This window comes from Lepisma saccharinum, unplaced genomic scaffold, assembly GCF_977018435.1.
Source record: "Lepisma saccharinum unplaced genomic scaffold, izLepSacc3.1 HAP1_SCAFFOLD_184, whole genome shotgun sequence".
Classification (NCBI taxonomy): Eukaryota; Metazoa; Arthropoda; class Insecta; order Zygentoma; family Lepismatidae; genus Lepisma; species Lepisma saccharinum.
The window spans coordinates 275,583-287,036 of record NW_028142981.1 but is presented as its reverse complement, the minus strand read 5'-3'; positions in this window follow the sequence as shown (position 1 = coordinate 287,036).

Genomic DNA, 11,454 nt, shown 5'->3' with positions numbered 1-11,454 from the left:
TATGTAATTTTATTTACTTCATTGGTTCATAAATAGAACAGTTGTAGAAATCACGAAGGGGAAAATATTTCTTCTGTGGGTTTACGCATCACAAAGATGCAGTTCACTCTTCACTATTCGGTTTCCGTGCAGCTATTACATGGCTATTGATTTTAGTCACCATAGCAACGACAATATTCTAAATATTACATGATTTATACAGCGCTGAGCGGAAATCAATAACACAAAACATAATATAGCTTATTGAATTCCGCGTTAAGCTATGGTAACCAGTTTTTTTCGAGTATACCTCCGATTTTTGTATCGTCGTGAGAACAAAAAGTGACAGCTTTTTACTATTGTAAACTTTCGTTTTCTTTGAAATTATTTAATTATAAAACGGGTAGTCCGATAGTGATAAAATTTTAATACGATGTAGGCAGAAAGGTTGTAAATACAATTCTTAATTTTTCATTTCACCGTTCATATCAATTTTGTGAAACAACCTTTTCATTGTATTGAGTATACCTATAAATATAATATTAGTACTGTTTTAAAGCTTTTTGCACCTGTTTTAAATATCCATTATCATTATCAATTCATATTAAGAACCCGGTTTTATACAGATTTTTATTCAACGGAGTAAATGATGTGTATTGAATGTGCGACCACGCACGCACTGACTCGCAGTGATATCCCACAGTTTCGTCTTTACCAGAAAATGGTTACACTGTCATTTTAACGAGTGTTTCCTTAGAATTAGTCACACCTCAAACAGCTATGTGAAGTCAATTCTTAAATAGAGGTATAATTTAGGAAGAACTCGTCTCATATGACAGTTTCTTATTCATCATTGTCCCTTTTTTATTTCTATCAGACAGACAAATTGGCTATTCGACACAAGTTACCTTACATCTAGTAATTGATGGAACATTCAGTAAACAATGTTTCATTTTAGAAACTGAATGTTTACTTAAAGATTTATAAATCATAATAAAACTGATTATTACTTTTTACGATCAGACCAACTGACAAAGTAATCGATCCAATAAATTTTACCTGCGACGCCAAGGGTCCCGGGTTCGAATCCTGCTCGGGCATGGTTGTTTGTGAATGTCCATTCATCAATTTCATCATTTCATCACTCATCCCCATATTCGAAAATTAGCCAAGAGGCACAAAACGCCAAGTAAAATAAACTAAATCAATCAATCAATTTTAGCTCTGGAAGTTTCTGTGAGATCATACATTTGCCATTGTCCACTTTTCTCTCCCAATTGTAACTATAACAGAAGTAGTACATCGGTAACTTCTGCAGCCAAGCTCAAATGAACTAAAATACAATATTGTAAGAGGGGTATAAGGGATGACCTTCCACGTAGTGCACCCAATAGTCAACCTCACTTCCACGTAGTACACCATGGACTGCAGACTAACGAGGCTCTGTTGACTGGACCCATGTCCAGTATAATTCTGTGTCGTCCTGTATTTTGTCCTTATTTGTGCTGAGCGCCCTTTTTAGCCTCAGCTTTTAACCAAGGTAAGGAAACTTTAGTTTTCAGATACGCTTTTATTTTTGTTATGATAAGGACTGGACCCCGTATAATGTGACGGGTGCAAAATAGCCTCAGTGCTGACGCACCCCCCAAAAAATAATTCAAATCAAATCAAATATTGTAAGAGAAATTAAAGGGAATATGCTGTCACGCAAATTTGTAACCTTCCTTTGCAGTTGTAGAGCTCAAAATAAATATATAAAAAACTATGTTCCCTGATTGCACGCCAGGGGAGTTGCGAAGGGGTGCTTGCGCACCCCTCAATTTCTCTTCCACGCCCCCCTTCATTAACCCATTTTCAAAATCTATTTTCATAAAAATACATTACTAACTCTTGCATTGTCATGATGAATTACTTTATCACTTAGTAAAACTATGTCGTCAAATTGGGCGTGGAAAGTTTAGTGTTGAAGTGAGACTGCTATTATTATATACAACAGATACGTTATTTCAATAATCTGAAAGAGAAGCCCGCTTTTACTTTCCTGTAAGTGGACAGTCTCGATCAGTGGCTGTTTTTCTCTTTCTTAAAGGTGTTAAACTAAAAAATAATGTTAATTAAAAACTTTTCCCAAATACATCCAATTTTTGTGGATTTGATCACATCGGATTGACTGGCAGTATCAAAGCATTCTGTTTTTTTTTAATTTTCAGATTATTAGCCTAAGAATTGATTTATTGAATTAGATTATTTTACATCGTTTTTCTGCTACTTTTGGCTAATCGCGACGATGAGGATAGTGATGAATTTGATGAAAGGACACAAACACAGAACACCTATGCCCAGGCCGGGATTCGAAGCAGGGATCCCTAGAGTTGAACGTAGATGAAACCTGCCATTGAAGTGATATGCTGATTTGACCATGAAGAAAATACGTCTGCTGTAGAGCCTAAATGACGAACTGTACGAGCTACACCATCCACACCGAACAATGTAATCCTCTTCCCAACTCAGCACCTTTATACAGAACGGCACCTGCTCCACTCTCCACGTTCTTATTACATAAAATCTCTCCCACGGTCGTTTTCAACGGCTCAGGACGATGGAGGGAAGATGCCTGCTTTTATTATCAAGTAGTTCTGCTTTCCTTGGTGTAACGGTACACGTAAATTATGTCACATTTCTCCAGCGTTGGTGAGAAGGCAGGAAAGGTTCTGGCATCTGTCATTTAGTCCATTGAAGTCTGACTTTTCTATAAAGAAAAAGCACGAATTAGCCGCCCATGCAACAGTGTCTTTCCAGATCCATGAGGTGCTCGTGGATGATTTTTGAAAGGGTATTATTTTGCATTCTTTTATTTCTGCTCTGCAAGCTCACTCTTAAGAGAATTCCTTGTTTCCTTGGCACGTTCTTGAGTTCTATCATTCTAACGTATTGAGACACACTTTTACTGAGCGTATGAACCTCGAAAGGTTCGGGGATCGAACCTGGAGCCCTTTAGATGAATGTAATTCTAACCATTGGGAGTTAGCGGTAGCCCGGAAGCTCTCGCTTGGCTGCATCTGCTAACTGCAGGAGGTACCTGAATAAACTTAAATTTACAGAACACTTTAAAGAATGGCAACTTTCTTGTATCTGGTTTACAATAACCTTAAGTCTGCAAAGGCATTAGAAAAGCATTTTACCTGTCTCTCACTTGAAGCGTGGATCGAAGAGTTTTTAAATTAACTCTCACTCGCTTGCTGAAGTTCGCCTCTTAAATTGTCTCTCAGCTTTGGTGCACTTCACTCCCAAACTCACTCTCCTCTCTCCAAAACCCAGGAACCCTCTTTTCTTACTCCAGAACAACTTTCCTGTTCTTTTCCTTTCCTAACCCCAGGACCAACTGTCTCGAGCAACATGCAACTTGCATCCACCCTGATCAAAACTCCTCCTCTTTTTCCCCCCTCATCCCATTTTCTCTGAAAATACTGGCGAATACTTTTCGCTGAGCTGGCGCTGAAGTTAACACATTCCTTATATTTCCTGCCAGGCTACCTAGCTAAAGGTAACTTGAATCTGAAAATGAATGATATGTAACGCTAACAATCTGTTCTGCAAATCGCTCTGGTCTTTGTTTATTCACCCATGGCACCTTGGTGCTTCTCTTTATGTCATCATATTCGGTTACCTAGTGTGCTTTCATTCATTCTCTAACTGTGTATTTCCTGCAACAAAATACACTATTTCAGGAGACAAACAAGACCGCGTTGTGTGCATCGATCCCAAGGTGTACAATACCAACGCAAGCGTCGTTTTAAAATGTCCCTGGTAACGATACATTCATTCATTCACACATAGACACACACACAGTCTAGGGGCGGCGGGCGCAGACCCTCTGATATGGGTGTGCAAAAGCCGTGATGAAAGTTCAATCATTTCATCTCACTGTTTCATTGCATTGATGGGTATGGAATAGAGGCGTATATAGTCTCCTGACCCTCCGAAAATCACTGTATTAGAAGAATTCAAACTTTGTGGTACTAATGTTCTTTGCCCCCCCCCCCCAACTTTATTTTTCCTCTCTGTAGTTCAGAGACTACTTTAAATGTAAACATGATTTCGCACAGCAGATTGAAAACAACTATACATAATTTATTCATTTCTAACAGTGACGGCAATTAGGGGAGCGTGTGGGGCAGTTGTCCCCCACACCTTTTGCCCCGCACTATCGCATCTCAATGCTAAGCCTAGTCTACAAAGAAAAAGGAAACTGTCCTTCCCCCCTCCACACTGTTGTAACCCCACCGATACTGATTTCTCATGAATGGGCAAGTTATTCTACAAACGCATACATATAACGTAACTAACGAATTGTATGAATGTTAATGAGAAAAAGAAAATTCTAGCGAATGAAGTGGGACAGTTCAATTGTAAAGGAAAAAATGCACCTTCCTCCTCTCCGTAGTGGCTTGGAACTTTCGTCCACTTGAAAATACTTCATTTTTAATGAACATAATATTGTTTACTAACTGTGAGAAGATTCCTCTACACTAAAATTCTAAGTGAGAGTATTAGGGAGGTAGGTAATTGGCTTCTCTTGACCCCCCATCGGCCCGTCCGCACACCAATGGGCTCCATGGAGAAGCGAAAGAGTGGATTGCTCACCTTTTGATTTTCTTCCGCATCACCTTCAGACCTTTTGAAAGCTATGTTCTACATATGTTGTCATATTGAGCGTCGAATATTAAATATTGACCTGACACCACCGTTACAACATACAGTAGGGAAGCATTGATCTTGCTCTCAAAGAGAAGCCGCATATACTTCCTTGTACTGTCGGAAATTTCCATAAAGTTCAGCGGCAGTTGTTTTTTTTTTTCAACATTGTTGTTAAGAATTGTTTCTTCGAGTGGTTTGTTTAAGGATTTCAATAATTGATTGGTTGGTTAAGAGTGGACTGGAGGTTGGCATCAAAAGAGTTTTCCTGCCCCGGCGCGATAGAGAGACACCTAGCGACATATCAGGGAACTAGGAATTGTTCTCGGTTGTGTCCTAAGCCAGAGCACAGGCCGTGGGCGAGAGGACCTCCACCATGCCTCCTCCTGCCTTCACCATCCCGTCCCTTCCGTGACCGCTGCGAAAGGGCACCACCTGTTTCATTTCATTCTTTCAAGATTTCTCCACTGGCAAAATATTCAATGCTGGCTGGCCCTTGCATGGAAAGTCAGGACCGTCACAAATGAGATTTGGATTGAATAAATTTTGTTGATTACAGTGGCTGCTATAATTATGTGGAATTTCTCTAAGTGCGGTTGAGATTATAAATTGAGAGTAAAGAAGGAGGTAGAGATTATCAGTTGAAAGTAACGACGAATCAAGTAAGAATAACTAATTGAAAGTACGCTGGGGCTGTGTAGTCTTTCTAATGGACCGTGAATCTATAATATGGCATGCCACTTTCACTTGCACGAATTTACTTCAAACAACAACGGAGTTTTCAGACTGAAGCGACAAGCGATATCGAGATTTCACACAGAAGCATTCCATCTAAAGCAAACAATTCACCACGCTTGCGCAAATAACAGGACGGGGCAACACAGTGCACAGTATTAATAAAACTGCCCAGTCCGAGCGACATGCAAGCTAGAAGCGACACCTGCAATTTGTCGTATCGCTTTAATTGGGAAGGTGTTGTTTATTTTTTTAATGTTGTTATAAGTAGTAATAATTCTTGCATAAATCTTCTTTGGTACTGTCATTCAAAGTCCAATATTTTTGCGGAAATAAACAAATTGCGATTAAACAACAACCTTATTTTCATTCCTTAATTGAAGTTATTTTATGATCTCATTATTTTCATTATTTAATTTTTGTACTTGGTAAGTCTTTCGGGGTGAGGTTGGGACTCCTGGACCCCCCTGAATACGTCCTTCGCGGTAGGGGTCGAGATAAAGTTACTGTGTCACTGGATCCAATTCACGGTAAATATGCTCTGCTTCTCTATACTCAAACATACACAAACTCATGGCCTTCCTGCTTTCTTGGTTTCTTGCCTGGGAAAGAGGCAATAAATCAAGCTGTAACAGCTACGGGACCTTCTGACGAGGGGATGGAACCCAGCTGTGCAGAGAATTCAAACACCCTCGCGAACTAGCCCTCCCCGTCAGCCTGAGGCAATTTTCGAACAGAGACATCTAGTGGTCAAGTGGCGAACTATGTTGGATGAAGTTCGGCTGAAGCGGCCATATCTTTCGCCGTCGATAATACATGACATTTTTAAACAATCATTTTGGGCTGTGCAAGAGACTTTTGAAAGAAAAACCCTCCCTAGCCTAGTCATAAAAGGATTGAGTATTACGTTAGTATGCATCATAATGGCCATTTTCGTTGGTGCTACCCACAAATCGTATAACCATTCTGTGCTTATTTACGTATTTCCTTATGGGAAATTGAAAAAGTAATGCAATTTGTGCACATTTATCGAACTGAAATTGCATAAATGTGTCATGTACTCAAAGTTTCATAAAGTAAGTTCACATCTACTTCGTGTTTTCCGGCAAAAGTTTTGTCCTAAAACGTTATATTCAACAAAATGCAAAAAAGCCCATGTTAAATTTAAGCGCTTTCCACGGCGACCTTCGCCAAACTCCATCGCTATGGCTAATTGTAACTGGACCTACAGTTTAAAGTGGTATCCGAATTAATGTGCAATGTTCTGCCACCATATATCAAACCCTGGATCCCTGCATTACAAGGTGACGACGTTCCCATCAGGGAGATAGGTTTTCGTTAATTGCCCATAGCTCAATATGATAAATGGTTTTGTTTATCATATATACCAAATAAAAGTTGATTGCTATTTGTGGTTAAAGGTGTTATTTTTTATTTCCTCTTTCATATCATTTTCATTTGTTAGTATTATAATACATCCATAGGAAAAGAGGGAAATACCGAAGTAGCCAAAACTCCAACCGAATACATTCAGGGGTATGCGCCACTGCACTCGTGACTTTCAAATAAACCAGGGTGTCATATCCGCGTAATTTTACGGTTCCTCCGTATTATTTTTATTTTTGTTTCATAATTCAGTATAAAACAATGATAATACAAGACAATACAATATACTAGATCGGATGTTGGTGTAACCAGTACCATATATTGACTATTGTTAGTAGTTGAGTTTTTTAAGGGAAGTATGAAATGGGGGTATATTAGAATATTTAATGGTGATCTGGTAGAAGTTGATGAAACAAGTAAGAAAGTGTATCTCTGGAAGCAAGCATAAAAGGAAAAAAAGAAAGAGAAGAAAACAATAAAATAATAAATTAAGTAAATTAAAAAATAATAATAAATGAAAATATTCTAACTGGAAATAATCATCATTAGGATCGTGGATGGTTATTATTGGTTATTGATGAATATTAGTAGTTACTGCATGCAGTCTTCAGGATAGTAGCCCTGGGGAGCTTCAAGAAGTTTGGTTAAGTGTTAATTCATTTAGTGTGGGATGTAAAAACGGTGCACGGTGAACAAGTGGTTAATGTTTATAATTTAGTCAAATTAAGTCTGAAGTGTGTTAGTTGTATGTTATCATATGAGATGTTGGTTATTGAAGTTAGAGAAAGTATAAATGGTAGGTTACATATGGTACTAAAGGTATTTCATCCTTTATTGATTTTCAACATCTCACCTCATACATTTCATTCCACACCATCCCAGCAGCCCTACAGGATTAGTCCTGGCGCCGCCGCTGACACACACACACACACACCCCCCCCCCCACACACACACACACACACACACCATCACACACACACACACACACACACACACACACACACACCCACACCCCCACACACACACACACACACACACACATATGTGTGTGTGTGTTTGAAGGGATTGGTGCAACAACATGACAAGCAACACTTTTGGCAAAGTAGTTTATTTCTGCTTAGATGGTGTGTTGTATGTTACACTTTCTTAAAAATGATAACAAACTGTTACAAATACGCACATCTGGATTAACAACAAAAATTAACAAATTTGTTTGAAGCTGAAGTATTAGATTACTTAAAGTTTTATACAAGATATTTCTCTCTCTATTATATTTTGATCATTCCAGTATTATGTTGTGCATCTGCACTTTTCCAGCCACATTCACATTTCTTATTGTTCGCTATTCCAATTTTGGATAAATGTTGCCTAGTACACAAATCGTTCGTTGTCAGTCTATTAATTAATACAATTACATTTATTTTAGCACTTACAAGATGAAACCATGGTTTGTGTGTTTTGAATTCAGCAAATGGTCTGTATGTTTTTCATGGAGACTGTAACAGCTTAACAAAATGCAATGATACCATACAGTATCCCGGTCATGTAGGCATGTACGAGTATATATAAATTGTAAATAATTAATATGTTTTGGGATTAAAGGCTGTGACGGAAAAAGTGTGAAGATGCATAGTGGTACATTTTATGAGCATGTACTATAAATTTTACCACCAGTCTTATAAATCGTACCATTAATAACATGCAGGACCGTTAAGCGTGATTCAGAAATGGGACTTTATTTACGACATAGAATACAATAAATGCTTGTTACATATTAATATATTGTAAAACCAAAATAAGTAAGCTCTCATAAAATTACTTGACAAAAACAAATTGTTAAGTTTAAGTAACCATCGATCGTTCCAGGTTATTTTGGTCCACATTTATCACAATAAAATACTTTCTTTCTTCTTTGCACTGACTCTAGCACACCTTGTATGAAACCAGACACTACACATCAAACGTTTGATCATATCATCTGCCTTGTTTGCGTCACAGATTTTGCAATACCAGCTAGTCGAGTTATCAGCTTCTGGCGATGATAGTGATTTCATTTCACTACCCCGTGAAGGTTTGCAAGTTGTCCTAGAGACATGAAACTGTGGTACCACTGTTTTCCAGGTTTCCTATTTTGGAACCTTGATACCATTGGTTTCAGCTAAATCATATGCTAATTTCTGAAAATCTTGTCGAGAGCATCCAAACATATGAGATTTCATCTGAAGAACGTAACTTCCAGCTCATCCTCCAGTTCACTAGGGAGGTCGGTGCCACGTCCAAAACTCTTTATATCTTCGCACGCTTTCTGGTTTTTCTTTTCCAACCTCCTCTTCAATGTGGGCTTCGGAACGCCGTAAGTTCTGCATATTTCATTAATACCAGCATCACCATTTCGGAAGACATCTAGTGCTCCCATCATATTTTCTACAGACCACAAACTACGTTTCTTCGGTTTTGCCATCTACAACAGTAAATAATAATTATATTAATCATATTAATACTAATAATAACAATACGAAAAATATTAATAATAAGAAGAAGAATACGAATGATAAAAATAATACGAAGAAGAATACTAATAATCAGTATTATTATTATGACAAATAATTATTCTTGTTAATAATTAGAATTACGGAATTCCTTCTTTACTATTCTGCTGATGAAACTTGTATAAATGTCCCTGTATAATAATTTTAAAAAGTCTCTTTAAAATGTACCGTTACAAATTAGAAGAAAGCTTGTGGTACAATTTAAACGACACGGCAATTTTCTTTCCAACACAGGCCCGTTTTACAACGGAGTAAAATTTCAAATAACACTGCCCTAAAACATTAACATACGTTAAGTTATTTATATTTGACATGAGACTGGATTGAGACTTACCTGTGCGTGTGTAGAGGCTTATATGTTCAAGGAATTATTTACTTCGTGGACCACGAAAATGCTGCTTCCAAGGCAATTCTGCTTCTAACTGACACGTCTTCACAAGAGCTTCTCAACTTCTTCTAATACACAATCCTTCCAATCGGCAGCGCCACTGCTTGGATAGGTCGCCAGATATGCGAAAGGGACAATTTACATGTCGGTACAATTTATGAGACCTTCCCCTACTTACTCTTGGATTCTACGCTTTATTTACATTGTTTACCCGTTTGTACGTTCATTGTTTACTCCTTGTACGTAACTGTTCTATCTGACGACTGTTTAAGTCTAATCGTGCATTTATTTGCACGAGTTTTACTGGTGAGATTTCCTTGTGAGATTTATAATATCTATCTTTCTTCAATTGATACGACTGCCAGGAAATTTAGTGTGATTCTAGCATTATCGCATATGTCTGTCTCTGTGCACAAAGAGAGGTGGCTACTAAATTTTATGTTCGTGTAGGCACTGCAGATAAAATTATTCATTACAACAAATTGACTGGCTTCATTTAAAGAAAACAAAATGGGAAACTTTTCTAGGAAACAAAACGTATGACAACTGATGACCAATTTCTCCTCAGGGTTAAATAAGACTTAGAACAGCAAAGGTTAAAACGTGAAAGAAATACAATGGAATTCGGGAAAAGGGGACGGGGAGAACAAGACGAGATAATACGTGTTTGTGAAACTCTCTTTATTTTCTTACCTTCATTTTGAAGTAGCTATTTGGCAACTGCCCACCAATAACGGCGCCAGTCTGAAATAAGTGGGGCTACAGGTTTCGGTTTTAAATTATTCGGGGAGGGGAGGGGGGGTAACTAACGTGGACGTAACGTTGGCCTGTTTTTTGGTGCTTCCAGGTGAATTTTGCTAAATGAGTGATGCGTTGGGATTACGCCGGCCGTTTGTACCAGTGTTGCCAAATGAAGGGAAATTTCCCTTTTGCAGGGAAATTCGGACCAAAATTTTAGCCAAAAAAGAAAAGTGAATTTCGATTAAGAATACCACAATTTCCGAGAAATTTTAAGACATCTAGCTACATTATTACTATTTATGTTAAGTTCCAATTTCATATTCACATTTAACATTTTCATTTTTTCTGTTCTTTTTTCAGCTCCCTTGAATATAGCCTGTATATATATTTATATTTCTGTTAAGTACCTCGCTTTTCTGCATCTTCGGATAATAGTAACGATGAGGATTAACGATTAAATGGATTCCTGATCAGCATCCAAATCTGGGACATCTGGTCAGGAAGCGATGAAAGTGACATCTATGTGAAAAATTTAACATTCTTTATTCACAAGGACATGAACCAACGGAAATACTACTACTACTGCTTCCACCACCACTAATAATAATAATAATAATAATAATTACAGCTACTGCTACTACCACTACTAATACTCATTATTATTATTATTATTATTATTATTATTATTGCATGATTTGCTTAGGTGAAGGGAAAAATTGGTCCAAAAGGGAATTTTGCCCCTAGGAAAGGGAAATTGTTTTCTCATATTGTGGCAATACTGGTTTGTACCATTACAAGCAAATCAAAATGGTGGACGAGTAGCGAGTAGCAAGAGCTCTCGTTTTTTTCCTCCAGGCTCGCTGTCGCATGCTCATCTCACACATCACTACCAGAAGAAACAAGTGCCAGCATAGGAAAGCATCACTTCCAGCACCTCAGTGGTGATCAAACAGCACACAAATTTACTAAATCGTACATAAT